General features: G+C 40.8%; 1 pseudogene; it reads right to left on the bottom strand.

Annotated features, from left to right (window-relative positions):
* Positions 1-2,696: 2,696 nt before the first annotated feature.
* LOC112411817 (dihydrolipoyl dehydrogenase, mitochondrial pseudogene) lies at positions 2,697-4,037 on the bottom strand (annotated as a pseudogene).
* Between the last annotated feature and the right edge of the window lie 13,544 nt (positions 4,038-17,581).

Below are 17,581 nucleotides of genomic sequence, written 5' to 3'. Positions count from 1 at the left end.
GTCTTTTCCTTCTCTTGTGTTTCTTGCCTAGAGAAGTTCCTTTAGCATTTGTTGTATAGCTGGTTTTGTGGTGCTGAATTCTCTTAGCTTTTGCTTGTCTGTAAAGATTTTAATTTCTCCATTGAAACTGAATGAGAACCGTGCTGGGTAGAGTAATCTTAGTTGTATGTTGTTCGTCACTGTTTGTTTGCTCTTTAGTTCTTCTAGGTCCTTGTTAAACATTTCTTGTATTTTCTCCATTCAATTTCCAAGATTTTGGATCATCTTTAATATCATTACTCTGAATCCTTTTTCAGGTTGACTGCCTATTTCCTCTTATTTGTTTGGTCTGGTGGCTTTTTACCTTGGTCCTTCATCTGTTGCATATTTCTCTGTCTTCTCATTTTGCTTAACTTACTGTGTTTGGGATCTCCTTTTCGCAGGCTGCAGGTTTGTATTTCCCATTGTTTTTTTGTGTCTGCCCCCAGTAGGTAAGTTTGGTTCAGTGGGTTGTGTAGGCTCCCTGGTGGAGGGGACTGGTGACTGTGTTTTGGTGGTTGGGGCTGGATCTCGCCTTTCTGGTGGGTAGAGCTGTGTCCAGTGGTGTGCTTTATGTTGTCTGTGAAATTAGTATGATTTTAGGCAGCCTCCCTGCTAATAGGTGGGGTTTTGTTCCTGTCTTCCTAGTTGTTTGGCATGGGGCGTCCAGCCCTTGGAGCTTGCTGGCCTTTGGGTGGAGCTGCATCTTAGCGTTGAGACAGAGATCTCTAGGAGAGCTCTAGCTGATTGATATTACATGGAGCTGGGTGGTCTCTGGTGGTCCAATGTCCTTAACTCGGCTCTTCCAGCTCAGGGGCTCAGGCTTGACACCAGGCTACAGCACCAAGACCCTGTCAGCCACATGGCCAGGTATGTAGGGATTTTCTTGCCTTTGGGGAAATCTGAGGTCTTCTGCTAGTGTTCAGTAGGTGTTCTGTAGGAGCTGTTCCACATGTGGATGTATTTTTGATGTATTTGTGGGGAGGAAGGTGATCTCCATGTCTTACTCCTCTGCCATCTTGAAGGTCCCCTCCACCCCACAGTATTTTGCTTAATTCCTCCTTGTCAACACCTGCCAGGACCATCCTGTATTTGACTCCCTACTTCCCGTCTCATTCCTCTGCAATCTGCCCTCCAGGGAGTGATTAAACAAACAAACAAAACCATAGTTGGTCATATTTTTCTTCTGCCTAAAAGCTTTCAATGGCTAATGCTTGCTTGCAAAATAAATTTCAAACATCCAGACTTGGCATGGCCGACAAGTTCATTTATGTTCCTTACAGCCTTGTCTCAGGCCACTTTCCTACACACACCCCGAGCTGTAGTTCACCTGGCCTACTTGTAATTCCAAAAATGTGCCATGGTTCATCTTGCCTTTGTGCTCAGGTATATACTGTTTTCTCCACCTAAAACATCCATCCACTCCCTCGTCCTCCACCTCTCTGCATAATCCTTACGTGTTCTTAGGGACTTAGCTAGACTGTCATCTTCCCTTAGAAGCATGTCCTGACTGCCCTGAGCTGACTTGGAGTCTTCTCTTTTATAGTCTTCCCTTATCAGCCTGTCTCAATATTGATTTTCTCATATGGTACCCTTACCAGGCTAATTATCGTAGGTAGGATCTGGGTCCAGCACGTGTGTGATACATAGGAGGGATAAAAGGTATGTTGAATGAGTGCTCCCTGCCTGGAAAATTATTCTTTCTCAGCCCAAGTCATAGGGGTTTGATAGATAACTCCTCCCAGCATTGACAGTAATGCTCTGAGGGCTCCCTGAGACTCCAGGGTTGGAGAGAAAAGACCAGTTGTTTGAGACCTGAAAGTCAGAGCCTGTTAGACAGACATTAGAGATATAAAAAGAACAGTAATGATAATGAAACTGGATTATTCGGTGTGGCTACTTGTCAGGGAAACTGGTAGACATCTCTTGTTGGTGACTTCTGGCAATGTTTTCCCTTTCTTTTTTTCCTTTATTTTTATTTTTTGAATATTTAAGACATGTTTATTTCCATAGCTTCATTTCCCACTGTAATACATCGCTTCTCCATTTAATATATGAATTTCGTATATATACTGCCTTACTTTGGTCAACTATATAACTATACTTCAGACTGTAGACCTCAGTAGAACCTTAAAAATCCAAACACTAATTCTACCTCTAACCACCAAGACTTTGGGGATTAAAATAACTGACAGGTCATCATTTTTTATTTACATCAGTTCAGTTTATACATGTTTAATTTATTCTAATGACTGTTTCCAATGTGAAAACCAAGTTTAAAATAACTTGATCAACTTGTTTCAAACACAGCTGTTCACATACCATACTCCAGCTCCACCCATGTAAGTAAATCCTGTATCAGAGATAAAAGCTACCTAGCATAAATTCAGTGAAGTTGAGCCTTTCATAAACAGCATGAAAATATGGGTTGAAGGAAATTTTCCAGGATGCTACCATAAGTAGCTTTTTTTCTGCAGTATTAGCACAGTAAAATAAAATATTAAATTTATTTAAAATATAGGTATGAGGTTATTCCATTCTGTCCAAACCTATTAAATACCTTCCAAAAGTTTTGTAATTCAGTCCTAGAAATTCTTGGAGCTGAGAGCATTTCCTGTTCAGAAATGTTACCTCTATAAAAGCTCCCAGGAAATTTCAGAAAAATATAATCTTCTAATTTAATAGTTGATCGAAAAAAAAAAGTTGATCGATTTGCCAAATGATGCAGCCAGGTTTGCTTCTCTAAAAGCTTCTGGTAAGGTCGGATGTGCATGACAGACTCTAGCTATATCTTCACAGGATGCTCCATATTCCAGTGCAAGAGCAGCTCCATTTATTATTTCACCAGCACCTGGTCCTAGAATATGTGCTCCCAATACTCTGTTTGTTGATTTCTGCCCAAGTATCTTCACCATGCCATCTGTGTCAGCGTTTGTCTTAGCTCTGCTCTTAGCAGCAAATGGGAATTTCCCAAATTTGTACGCAATAACCCTCTTCTTTCAACTGCTCTTCTGATTTGCCAACCCAAGCAACTTCAGGGTGTGTGTAAATCACCGATGGTACACAATTGTAGTCAATGTGCACAGCGCCACCAGCCATCCCTTCAACACAGATAATGCCTTCATCCACTGCTTTGTGAGCCAGCATTGGACCAGCAACCACATCGCCAATTGCATAGATATTTGGAATTTTAGTTTGGAATCTGGTATTTACTGGAATTCTACCTCTAGGATCCAGCTAAATTCCAAGCTCCTCTAGTCCCAAATTCTTAGTAAAGCGTCGTCGGCCAATGCAAACCAGGAGTACATCACAAGTGATAACTTCAGCTTTACCACCAGAAGCAGCTTCAATAGAAACATCAATTTTTCCATCTGACTTCTTACTAGCACCTTCAATTTAAAGAGAGAGATGGAGATCTCTGGTAGAGCTGTGGCTATAAGAATGTTCTTTGTATCAATAACTTGACTGCTGCCATCGGCTTTTGTAGTTGTGACCTGATTTTTCCCAGTTATCTTTCCATATCCATTTACATGAGCAACCTTATTCTGTTTGAACAAGTGGGCAATTCCACCTGTTAAAGCTTTGACTGCATTTCTCTTCTGTTCCATCATCTTCTCTAAATTCAAGCGAACTTCAGACATTTCAATTCTTCTAGATGTAAAATCTTTTCCATGGGCCATATGGTAATAATGAGAGTTGTTCAATAAAGCCTTAGAAGGAATACAACCAACTTTCAAGCATGTTCCACCGAGTGTTTCATTTTTCTCAACGCAGACTGCCATGAAGCCTAACTGGGCAGCTTTGATAGCAGCAACATATCCTCCAGGACAAGAACCTATCACTGTTAACATCAGCATCAATTGGTTGATCTGCATAAGTTCTCAGTGGCACTGCAGAAACTCCTTGCAGACCATGAGATGTTCGATTGAAATGGCCTCTCTTAGCCAAGGAACAGTACACACGACTCCAGCTTTGCATCTTGCCGCCGGACTTTCCTTTCCGCCAAAGCTTTCACCTCCGCTAAGTGTCTCTGCCGCCTCGCCAAGGTCTCCTCCCTTTCTTTTAACAAGAGTACCTTATTACTACCTATTCCACCAACCCAATCCCTGTGTTATAGGTGGGGCTGATCCCAGGCTCCCACGCCCTTGGTCGGCACATGACTTGGGCCTGTCCAGTCAGAACATCCCATTCCCTTTCCCTGAGCAATTGGTTCAGAGATAGGTGCGTGACCCGCGCCAGACCAATGACACTAAACACAGGACTTTCTCTGGAGCTAAATAGAGACAGATTTTTTGTGTTGTTTGGTGGAAATATAAGGTAGATGTATAAGCCTGCAGTGACTGGTTGCCAGCTTGGGCTCCATATGGGAAAAGACTTGATAATGAAGGAAGAGTTGAGAGGCAGAAAACCAAATTGCTGCTGTTGCTGTTAGAGTGCCCGATCCAACTTTGCATTAAGCCAGGCCTGTTTTGTTTTGTTCTTCTGGTTACGTGATAAAATAATTTCCCCTTTTTGAGTAAGGTGATTCAATCTGGGTCTCTGTCGCTTGCAACCGAAAGATGTTTATTAGTACAGAAATCAGGGTAGTCAGCAAATCTAGAGAGAAAATGTGAATACAGACGACTCTGGCTCTGTGGTCATGGGAAAAGGATGTGTTTCCTTTCATCCAAGTCATTTTACCCAGTGACCCTCTAGGCAAGTAACGGAGGAAAGAGTACCCTGGAGGGAGTGGTGGGTCTCAAACTATGGCCCAACTAGACAGGATACATCTTTTCCCCCTTTCATTTGTACTTGTCAAAAAAATAATGTTTTTCAAAATTTATTTTGTTTTATATTTATTTTTAATTACTAAGCAAACATGAATACATTTTTCTTATAGAAATTAAAATATTTTAGAAAATGCAGAATGTCTTCTGACTTTTACTTGACCACTCCCCTCCAGAGGCTACCCTGTATTCGGCTTATATCCTTTAAACCGTATAACTCAGTATAGACACACATAAGAACATAGAAGTTTCTTTTGCACGGTGGCTATGTGGGGATGGTGGCTGTGATTGTGTAGGTTCTGCTCACAAATGCACTAAGAGTGAAGTTGCGTTAAAAAATCCCACCTACAGAAAACACCTCCCTCTAATTGTCATCCAACCCCAGGAATATCTGAAACTGCTCCCTCCTTTAAATCCCTTTTATGTATTTAAGAAGCTTTTCTAAAAGATTCTTTTTAATCTGCTATTAAAAATTTTTCTGGAAAGAAGAGAATGAGTTAAACTATATTTTTTGTCATTTTTTCTCACCCATTTTGTAAAAATTACACACGAACACATGCTTAATGTAAAAGATTAAAAATATAAAATAAATGGAAAGTGGAATAAAAGGGAAAATCTGCCCTTATCTCACCATCTCGCCTCACCATTCCCCTCCCCCCTCATTACATTGTGTATTTTTCTGGTCCTTCTCTGCATTTTCATTTTATACACATAGAGCAGCAATGTATTTTAGAAAACTTTCTGTGTCAGTGTTTTAAGATTAAAAGGTTAAGTTATAAAAAACAGAGAATATGCCTTTAGTTAATGAGACACAGGATGGACAAGCTTTGATGAGGGGGAGGCAGGAAATCTAGTACAATAAGCCTGTATAGGGAGGTTGGGCTGCTGGGGTGTTGAGAGTTCGTGTAGGATGAAGCACTTAGTGAGGCCGTTTCAAAAGTAAACCTGACTGACTGCCCAATTTTTCCATCCTTGCTTCTCAAATCTTGGGTCTGGGAGGTTGGTTGTATTTCTGGCAATAATCGGACTTTAATTTTTTCTATTCTTTATTTTTAAAAATTTGTTTATTTTATTTATTTATTTTTGGTTGTGTTGGGTCTTTGTTGCTGCACGCAGGCTTTCTCTAGTTGTGGCAAGCGGGGGCTACCGTTCCCTGCAGTGCGTGGGCTTCTCATTGTGGTGGCTTTTCTTGTTGTGGAGCATGGGCTCTAGGTGTGCGGACTTCACTAGTTGTGGAACGTGGGCTCAGTAATTGTGGCTCACGGGCTTAGTTGCTCCGTGGCATGTGGGATCTTCCCAGACCAGGGCTTGAACCCGTGTCCTCTGCATTGGCAGGCAGATTCTTAACCACTGCACCACCAGGGAAGTCCAATTTTTCTATTCTTAATTGCTACTAAAAGCTCAATATTTTTTTAAAAACATAATATCTATCCTTTCCTTTCTCAGGTAAATCAAGCTGATTATCTTTTTTTTTCTTTTTTATGTACCAATTTCAAGTATGGCTAACTTGAGATGGCTGGTCTTTGACGAATGATTCTTGTTTTGAGTTTTGTTTTTTAAATGGTAGAAATTTCCTCTTCCTCATCCTCTCCTTCCTCTTTCTTCATCCGTCTTCCTTCTCTTCCAGTATTGAACATTGTATTTTTTTTTAGGGGGTAGGGGATGACTTTTCTTTATTTCCATTTCGGACTCTCATTCAATCCAGGCTCAGTCTTATCTAACGTGCTATTTTTACACTGAGGCTTAGAGAATGCTGATCACAATTCCAAAATATTTTAGCATATAGACATTTGGTGTGATATAAACATACCCCCAAGATGACTGACACTACTGCCCTCTTCCCTGGGAAACAATGTAATGCCGTGGGGAAAATCATGGGCTGGGAGTCAGACAGGCCTGGGTGTGTGTCCAGGTGCTGCCCACACTTGTTTCAGGATCTCCAAGAGGTACCTGACAAAGTTTCAGTGTTTTCTTCCATGAAACAGGAAAATGTTTCACTGGGGTAGTTCCTTTATTAAATAAAATAATATGTGCAAACCACTGATTCAATACACAAGTGCTATTTTTCCACCCTAACATTTTGACTTAGAGAGTAGTCCAACAGAAATTTCACACCATCCATTCAGTTTACCAGGACAGGGGAGGAGAGAGTGATACAAGCAGAAGGTCTGTCTAAAAGGAAACACTGTATTATATTTCTCTTTTATTTACTCAGAAACCTGAGTTTGCCTGACCTAGTGCAGGGAGAAAAGGAAGCACTAGAAATATGATTCCTGCTTCACAGACAAGGGATGATAGAATATATGGTAAATGATTCTGTTTGTTTACTAAAGACATAACCACAATTTCATAATAGCATCAAGCTACCTTCCTGAGCTTCAGTGAATTTCACTTTGAAATCCTTCTTTCATTTTCCTGTTTGTATACCAGGAAGTGTGTGGTGTGAATAAGTCCAAACTAGCTTAAGCTAACACACACACACACACACACACACACACACACACACACACGTACGTATTGACTTATTTTCCTAGAAAGAATGGGGGTGGGTTCAAGCACTATTAGATTTGGGGTTTCTCCCCACCGGCTCTTTCCTGAGCTGTATTGGTCTGCTTGCTGGCTTCTAAGAGAGAGTTGATCTGGACTCAGCAAACTTTAGGCTTCGATCATCCTAACTCAGCTTCTTTCTTAAGATACAGATATAAAATGCCAGGGATAGACTCCTATTGTGTCTTCCTGGATCATGTGACTGCCCTTGACCCAGTACCCAGTGACTGGGTGGGGGGATAGGATGTTCTGATTGGCAGGTTGGGTCCTGTACTTCTGTGGCCAGAGTGGATAAGGTCTGGTGACCAGTAGTTCTGCCAGGAACACACAGAATGGAGAGGGGCCCTTTCCCAAAGTCACAGTTTGGTTTTCCCCAGTTCTAATTAAAGCGGTTTGTACCCAGGTGTGGTAAATCAGGTACTCACTTGACCTTTAGTTAATGCTTTGATACTTCCACAATTTATACTAGTTTGAGCAATGTGCTCTTAAGCAAGGTATGCCCGTATAATGGATACTAGAGTGGTGTAGTTTCTAGGTAGAAACTACCTAGAAAGTATATAAAACAGATAACATGTAAAACATATAAAAGGTTTTTTATTTGTGTATGAATCCTAGAAGTGTTTACAAGATCATTAGAAATTCAGCCTAAATAAAAATAAACTAGCAAGATGCAAGTAAACAATCTTCCCCAGGATTTTTTTTTAATTGGCTGTTATGGCATGGCCTTACTTCATTCAAAATTTCTAGACTAAAAACTGTGTTTACCAAGATACATACAAATGATAAAGGTTTTCAAGAGCTGAAGGAACAACAGAGAAAAACCAAAATGACTTCTCTGTTTTGACTTTGACCATAATTCTAAATTCAGTCCACCTGATGCTTCTACCTTTAAGAGAGTGAAAAGAGGAAAAGAAAGGATGGAAAACTGGAGGGGAGAGGAGGAAGAGAGTGGAGAGGAGGAAGAGAGTGGAGAGGAGGGTACTCCAGATTAATTTTTACCTTCTCAAAAGTGGGAGAGTGAAATGAAAAAACACAGGTCCTGGGGCAGGTGTTATTGTGTTTTGCACACCAGCTTGCTCTCCCCTGGTCTGAAGCACGTTTACTCAAAGCCCTTCCTCACTCTAAGCCTACATGCTGCCTAACATTGCTGACCACACTCTCAGCTCTGGGGATGGGCCATGACTAACTTGAGCCAGAATGTTTTATCTCCCATCATGTAAGGGCTGTTTTAGAGGTAGCGATGGCAATTAATCCAATCATGACCAATGCGATGCAAATGATGTTCCCAGGATTTCTGAAAAATATAGTCGTTCTTTCTGGGCTTGATTTGGTGATTTGAGGAAGAGCTGCTTAGGGCTGGGGTAGCCGTGGAGGATGAAGGAAGACAGCTCCGGAGAGGCAGAAAACCTGAGGACACATGAGTCTGGAGGAAGCTGCACCAGAAGCCAACTCTACCTGTAGAATTTCAATGATATGACTGAATAAATGCTGTTCTTCGTGTCAATTAGTTTCAGTTGGGTTTCTGTTCCATTGAAAATGAAAATGACCTTAATTGGTTTTTCTTGGAAGTGCATGAATATCATTCTTCTTTATGTCTCTTCCCCCACTGGGTCCAGCATGATGCTTTTGCATACAGTAGGTGCTCACTGAATGAATGAATGGATGTGGTGGAAGCCTCTCTGTGTTAGAAGTTAAAACCTGATCGTCTAATCCTAGTGTATGTAATAAAAAAAAAGTGTGACTAAGCATACATCACCCACCTGTCTGTATCCCATGTTCCATTTGAGATGTGAAGGGATTGGACCAGTTCCCATACAGTTGGCCCTCAGTATCTGTGGGTTTCACTTCTGTGGATTCAACCAATCTCGGACACTGAGGACTGACTGTATTCATTATGCTACGTCATTTTATATAAGGCACTTGAGTATCCTTGGATTTTGGTGTCCACAGGGGCTGCTGGAACCAATCCCCGCAGATATTGAGGGATGACTGTATTCTAGGCCGATATTAATGCTATTTCTTTCTAATGTGGCATTACTGATAGTTTACATCCTGGGTCTGTCTTGATTTTGTTTGGTCAGTACTTTTGCTGTGCTGGTTAAATATTTTAAATCTCTCTCCACTCAAACATATTAAGTCAACAAACATTTATTGAGTGTCTGCTACCCGTCAGGCACTGCACTGGGCACTGGGTTACAGTGGAGAGTGAAATGACATGGTCTGTTGTTTTCATGCATCTTACGGTCCAGTGCTGTGCCAATGAAACAGGAAGGAAGGAGGCAGGGCGCAACCTTTAAAAGAATGACGTAGCCATAGGACATGACAAAAACTGGTTAGAACCAACTAGGTCCAAGATGGCAGAAGATTCGACTTCCACTAGACCTTGAGCCTCATCATACGCTCATTGTTACATATTAGCATCTAAATGACACACCCACCAGCACAGTGACAGTTCTGAGGCTAACCATAAAAGGACAAAAAGTGGGAGGTAGCCCAAGTCCTGGAAATCCCCACCCCTTCCCCTGGAAGAGTTGGAGTAACCCTCCCACTCATTAGCCTATGAAATTACCCAGGCCATAAAAACTAACCCTGCCATATTTCAGGGCCTCTCACCTCTGAGATGGCCTACACTCTGTGGAATGTGTTTCTCTCTAAATCTACTTCTTACCTATCACTTTGTCTATCACTGAATTCTTTCTGCCATGAGACATTAAGAACCTGAGCTTCCTTAAGTCCTGAGACCAGGTGTGTGATGTCAGTTAAAAGACCAAGTCCCAATCTGAGTTATGTGGTTTCACCAACTGCAGTAGCTGTTAACCATAGGTGGCTATCAAGGCACTTGAAAGGTGGTTAGTCCAAACTGAGATGTACTGTAAGTACAGAATAAACACCAGGTTAGAAAGACTAACCCCAAAGAATATCTGATTAATTACTTTTTATATTGATTACAAGTTGAAATGATAATATTTGAGATAGAGTTACATAAAGTATACTACTAAAATTAATTTGGCTTGTTTTCTTTGTACTTTTTAATGTGGTTACCAGAAGATTTTAAATTACATATGTGGTTCCTATTACATCCTCAGTGGATGGTGCTAGTCTAGAGCAGGAGACTCGTGATTCTCAAATTTTATGGTTTTCTATGAATCCTCGGAAAATCTTGTTAAAATGCAGATGTGGTTCAAGTAGGTCTGGGGTGGGGCCTGAGATTCTGCATTTTTTACAAGCAACCAGGTGACACTGATGCTGCCTTCCATGGAGCACACTTTGAGTAGACTAGATTCGAAGACTTACAAAATGGTAAATTAAATGTGGATCGAAATATATGATTGAGGAAAAAATATATAGGAATGAACTGGCTGCAGAAAGAATGACTAGTAAGATAAACTAAATGTCACAGAAGCAAGAACTGAAATAAATGTAGTGCGAGGACAGTTTCTCAGTCAAACTTTAAAAAAATAGTTTGATGTCTTGTGAGAGATTTAAATGTACTGCAAATACCATCACTGGTATGTGTACTCCTCTACACTTACACATGTGTGTACGTACTCAATAGTTGAATTCAGCAAATGTGTGTTGAGCTCACTTGGTGCAGGTATTATATCTATCAGCACATTGGGTAGACCTTATGGAATAAAAAGATGAAGATGTGGTTCTTCTTCTCAAACAGCTCATCATGGTGTTTGAGAAAGAGAGAAACACAATTGACCTAATACAGCACAAGAAGCACTAAGCTCACGGTAGTGCAATATGGTGTTTTTGTTTCCTTTCACCTTTCTACCAGTAACACGCTCTGATTTTCCTGTGGGACATCTACACCCACCTCCCAACACTTTCCCTCATGCTTCTGAGATGTGGATTGCTGACCTCCATCCTTGGATCCCAGGCTGGAGCCGGTGAGTCAGGTCTGGACAGACAGAGTATATTGTTGTGGACATAAATTGAGCAAGGAGAGACATAATGCCTCAAGAGGAAATGAAATTTCTGGGAGGAGAGTTGGAATTTCCAGTGGGAGAGGAGTCTGCCCTAACCTCCAGCTATCTTGACGCCCTGGGGGTGGGGAAGCCAGGATGAAGCAAACACTGTCACCAAGGAAGTAGATCTGAGGAATGGAGAAAGTCAAAACTACTCTTTCTGATCCTTTTGAGCTGTGTATCAAGCTGTCCCTGAAGGCCGGTGTACACCCTTTAATCTGTAAGCCATTAAACTCCAATTGCTTAAGCAAGTTTAATTTGCATTTTCTATTGCTTGTATCTCAAGGAGACTTAACTGATAAAACAATAGCATGAACAACGCAGAGAGAATGGGACAAGTAATTTTGCTTGGGATCATCCCAGAGCACTTGACATTGAGTTAAATGCCTTAAATGACAAAGCAAGATATAATGGACGTTTGGGTGATAGGACTGTGTTCCTTGTTATAATATTTATGGATTCTGCAAACTGGGCAGGATTTCTAAAAATGCCAGGTCAAGTCCATGTGATACAAGAATATATTTCTAGTTTCTGGGAGAGGCTCTCTAGAGTCACAAAATTATTTTCCTGCCAAAAATATCAGCCAGTTCCTCACTAGGGCTTAAATGTCACCTCTCAGAGTTGTCTCCCCTGACATCCCTATCCAAAATTGTCTTTGTTCTTCTTTTCTCCTAGTTATCCTGTTTAAATGTCCGAAGAGCACCTCCAACTCTGGAACTATCTTTTAATTTATTTATTATAATGATTTAGAGCATAAGCTTCTTGAAGGTCAGGACCATTTCTGTCTCAGTAAGTGTTATATTTGTGACATCTAGCACAGTACCTGTCTTCTGGTGGCACTTAAATATCTGTTGAATTAATGTTCAGTTAATTAGAGCGTTGAATCCAGGTTTGGTTTCCAAATACTTTATAATGATGGAGAGAAATTATAGCAGGTCCAGAGAAAAGAAACAAAGAGGATGCAGGGAGTGAGAAGTAAGTTCAGTAAGGAATGCTAAAAGAAATTAAGACAGTTCCCAAGAAGGGAAGTCTTAGGGGTTATTTACTTATTTCACAATTATAGGAAGGCTCTTTATCAGAAAAATATAGAACAGTTTGTATTGCCAAAAACTCTCTATTGCCTTTTACATCCTTCTTTCTTTCTTTTTTTTTTTTAAAGCTTATGACGTTCTTAACGGTTTTAAAAAAAAATTATTTAATTTATTTATTTTTGGCTGTGTTGGGTCTTCATTGCTGTGCGAGGGCTTTCTGTAGTTGCGGTGAGTGGGGGCCACTCTTCACTGTGGTGCGCAGACTTCTCATTGTGGAGGCTTCCCTTGTTGCAGAGCACGGGCTCTAGGTGCGTGAGCTTCAGTAGTTGTGGCACGCAGGCTCTAGAGCTCAGGCTCAGTAGTTGTGGCACATGGGCTTAGTTGCTCCGTGGCATGTGAGATCTTCCCAGACCAGGCCTTGAACCAATGTCCCCTGCATTGGCAGGCAGATTCTTAACCACTGCACCACCAGGGAAGCCCCCTTTCTTCCTTCTTAATGCCAGCGTGTGGTTGTAATGGCTGGAGCTCTAGCAGCTATTTTATGACCTTGAATATGGTCACATATGAAGAATCCACACACTGAGAATAGCAGAGCAGAAAGAGAGAAGCATCTTGGGTCCCTGATGATTTCATGGAGTTGTTGTTCTAGCCTTGGACTACCTCGTTCCATATTCCTTTTATGTGGAATAAACACCTTTGCATGGTCTAGCCGCTATTATTTTGCATTCTCAGGTACATGCAGCCAAAATTAATTCTAGCTGATACTCTAGGTTATCTCTTTTTAATCAAATATATTGAGTCTCTGTTCCAGTACATCTTTGAAAAATAATAGAAAACCAACTATTCTGGAGAGTTTAATATAACTGCCTGAATTCAGAGTTTTTTTACAGATATAAAATGGAGAGGAGAGTTATATGAATTGATAAATTACAGAGGTTTAATAAAAATAATATAAAAAGCTAAGTATTCAGAGACTAAAACAGCAAACAAGCCCAACAATGGATTTGAAGAGACTTTTAGACACATAAGTATGCATAGCTAATTAATGTTCACTGCCTTAATTGGAAGTTATCATTAATCAAAATGAACCAGGAATGAAAAAGTATGTGTGGTTATAAAAAGCCAATTAATTTTAGGCTATTTTAATGGAATTCTGACAGGTAAGGACTTGGAATGGATTCTTTCAATATGTTTTACAATTGTTAGGCCCTTGTTAAAGTTTAGGTATTCTATTTTGTCCTCCAGATGACGAAGAAAGGAGAACAATAATAAAAATGACTAAAGGGATAGAAGATAGGTCATTTGGAAAAGAGTTAAAAAAAAAAAGATAGTCTAGCCTGGAAAAGAAAAAGTAAAAGTGGAATTTAAAGTATTTCATTAATATGAAGGGTTACTAAAAGGAGGCGGGTCGGTTCTCAATCACTAAAGTGGAACAAAATTAAATTACCTTAAATTGAAGAAAGAACACATTGCTAGAGTGTTTATGGAATCCAGTGTCATTGAAAGACATTGAGTTTGAGAATCTCAGTCCCTAGAGATCTTTAGTGGATGAGAGGGTGATCCAGTGTCATTGAAAGACATTGAGTTTGAGAATCTCAGTCCCTAGAGATCTTTAGTGGATGAGAGGGTGTCCCACTGTGATGTCTCACCCCATGATCAACATGTGCATCCCTCCTAAAGTTGATACCTGTGTTGCAAAGAACTTTCTAGAAGGACCGCAGGATTTGGATATACAAGATCTCTTAGAATTCTCCTGATTCTTTCCTTGAAATTCAGTAATTGGAAAATTTCTTAAAATACATTCCAGTTTCTTTTTTTTTTTTTTAAAACAAAATGATAATGGCAAACACTGTTGAGTGTCCACCTGTAACAGATTCTGTTGATGCCCTGAACATATCCCCTCAGCATTCACACGTCCAGGATTTGCTGATGGCACCTGTGAATCTCCATCTCAGGGCTTTCTCCCTACCAGAGTGTAAGGCAGTAATTTGTCCCTATTGGGGCTGATACATAACCCAGGCACAGTTCTGCCAATCCTGCCTACTAAGTCTTGCTAGCACTACAACCTGAGGCCCCACAGAGTATCGGCTTTGCCTTCATGGAATCTTGCGTAACACTGACCTGCAACCAAGAAACTCATTTTCCTGCAGGGTAGCAGCAATGGGCATGTGACTATAGGATCCATGGGTATTACCATATACATGCCGCCTGATAGAACTCTTAAAGGTCTCTTCTTTAAGAGTCTCCCAGCTGAGGAGTCAGCTTGTAGATGATGCTCTTTTGGGGTGGGGCCCTGTGCTTCAAAATATGGCATAGGCTTTGAACCAAAGGTCAAATGATGCTCTGTCCCCAGTTGCTAGAGCATCCTCTCCCAGCCCTAGTGGATGATCTAGGATTGAGCTAAGCTTATCAGGGTATTTTCATTTGCTAGTGATTGGTTTAGGGGAAGTGGGCTGAATACACCTTGGGAAGATGCAGTGCCATAATAAACACATACTGACATGTCGGAGAAGCCAATTTTCCCTTCTGGCTTTGGATGTAGTATTGTGTAAAGATAATGTTTGGAGCAGTTGCAGCCACTCTGTAACCAGGAGGAGACAGAACATGAAGACTGAGAATGGCAGAGTAAAGAGATAGAAGGAGCTGGGTTCTGATGACACCAGTGAGCCCTTCGAAGAAACCCTAGAACTGCCTTCCTCTGGACATTTTAAGTGAGATAACAGATGGTTTTATTGTTTAAGCCACTTCTAGTCAGAGGTGAGTAATTTCCAGTGATACCCACGGTGGACACTTCTGAATTGGGCTTCCCACATTTATTCCTTCCCATGGCTGCTTCTGTGTTGATGGTGTCCACCTTCCACTAGAAAGGCCAAAAATGCTGGCATTTCCTGGTTTCTCTTGCAGCTAGGAAATGACGTGACCCAATCTGGCCACTAGGACTTGAGGAGCGGTCAGTTGTTAGCTTTCTGAGAAAGGGTTTCCTCCTTGATAAGAAGCGGCATTTAGGCCCTATTCTTTGGCCAGATGCTGTTGTGTCTTCATGTGACACTTGAAACTGTGGCGTCCATCTGTGACTATCATGGTCTAAGGATAAAGCCAGAGTGAAAGATGTAAAAGCTGAGGTCCTCAGTGACCTAGCAGAGTCCCTGGACCAATCATGGACTTGTCCTGCCTCTTGAGTTATCTTTAAGTGAGGTAAATAAATGACATAATTTAAGTTGGTTTTTGTTTGATGTTCTGCTCCTTGAGGCCAGCGCCATCTTAACTCAAAAATATAGTATAGTATGCTACCTCAATCACGGTCTTCCCTTCCCAATCCACCAGAAATGAAAGAACAAAAAGTTTCTGTTAAACTTTTAAACATCAGCTGGTCCTGGTTTTACCTTATAATGATTATGGAAAATGCTAGTAGTATATAGTTTGCTATAGAAGCACAAACTATTTCTATGACCCTTCACATGAGACAGATCATTAGGTATTCATGAAAATTACAAAGATATCTCCTCTCAATAGCCCTGTAATTGGGAGAAATAACAAAACTGTGAAAGGAACTGTTGGATGTTTTCATTCAGTTGGCCATTATAGTTTCTGAATTGAGTTTTTCTAAAAAGAAGGAAAATGCAGCCAAATTCCATAATTCCCTCAAAAGCTCTAAGTAAAAATATACTGAAATCCTGAATAAAAGAAAAGCAACTGTGCATATATTATTTTATTTTAAAAACAGAACATCTTAGAGACTGGAAACATTACGTTTCTGTTTACCCTAAGCAAACAAGATGGGAATTTAGAATTTTGAGTCCAAGGAGTATTTTCCTTTAAAATATATATATCATGCACACACACACGTAATACAGAACGAGATAATGAAGATGTTAAGATGTTGCTGGAATTCTACTAGTCTGCTTTATGCTTATTGATGGAAAAAAGATTCCTCCCTTGTAAATTACTTATTTTGCTAGAGGCTTTTCCTGGTTCTGGAACTACCACTTTTAAGGTATACTTCCCTCAGCATGCAGAATGGTGGCAGTCTTTTCAGATAAGAAATTCTGCATTCTATTTATCTTCAGGATGTTAACCTTTGACAGCACTTCGAAAGATTAGCGAGCAAATTAACCTATTTTTCTAGCAGAAGAGCAGGTTGCCTGAATCAGGTATCCTTTCCTTTAGGTAGTTAAACTGGCCTGGGGCCCAAGGTGAGTGAGATTTCTTTGCTCTCAGCCTCATCACTCCACCTAGCTCAAGTTCAGGCGGCTTCACCGATTTTGAGATTCTCTTGGGAAGTGAGCCCCTGCTTTAGCCTGAGGCTGGCTCATGAACGTCACCTTTCACCTACTTAAAGACAAGTTTTGCATAGCATCGAGGTTTACTATTCAAGTAGCTATTTCTAGCTCCTTCATTACTTCAAAACAAAATAAACCCCTCCAAATGTTTTATTTCCTGTGGTATCAAATCTGACTTAATGTTGTAACTTTGTCCACGGACCAACTAAATAATATGTTGGATTAAAGAAAAAAAAAGCTCAATCCCACTGCTGCTTGGGTAATGAAAGCCATCTTTCTTACAGTGTATTGTACTTGTTGTTTTAGTCATTTGTGTTTTGGTTCGTTTGCTTGCAGTAAGGCAGTCTACCTGCACTCTATGTTTTTTTCCTTTTTGTAGTGTCTAAAGTGAAATATAATGGCAAACTTTAAAATACAGGAACTCTTTTAGCTTCATAAAAAGAACGTCCAAAGACAATAATTTGGGGTCAACTTTATCATTTGAAAACAAATATCAATCTGGTATAAGTAGTGAGTGCACTGAGGGGAGATGGGTTATTTGCTGGGTTCGGTAAGGCCAAAACAAGAGACAATAAAGAAACATGCTTTGAATTTTTGAGACCCTCTCGCTTCAGACATTTCCAAAAATCATTTTATTTTACAAAATCTGACAAATTTGTGCAAGAACGAAACAAGTAATCCAATTAAGAATGAAAATAATAACGCGCATTTTTTTTCCTGACCTATATTAAGATTTATGCATTACAGCAATATCTGCGTTTTCTAGTTCTTTTTCCGGGAGACAAGGCGGTGGTCTTTTACCCCAGGAACTGCCCTCCTGCAGACCCGGCCGGCCCCGCCCCATCTCCGCCCATGTCGTGGCCGCACCGACTGGCTCCCCTCCCCTCCCCCGGCCGCAGTGGTCCCATCCCTCCCCGCCGACCTGTCCCCGCCCCGCGCCGGCTGCGGCTGGGTCCCGTCCTCCC

The sequence above is a fragment of the Neophocaena asiaeorientalis genome, unplaced genomic scaffold (assembly GCF_003031525.2).
Source record: "Neophocaena asiaeorientalis asiaeorientalis breed wild unplaced genomic scaffold, Neophocaena_asiaeorientalis_V1.1 scaffold86, whole genome shotgun sequence".
In the NCBI taxonomy this organism is placed as follows: domain Eukaryota; kingdom Metazoa; phylum Chordata; class Mammalia; order Artiodactyla; family Phocoenidae; genus Neophocaena; species Neophocaena asiaeorientalis.
Note: the sequence above shows the minus strand (reverse complement) of the source record. Positions and strands in the feature narration are given on the sequence as shown.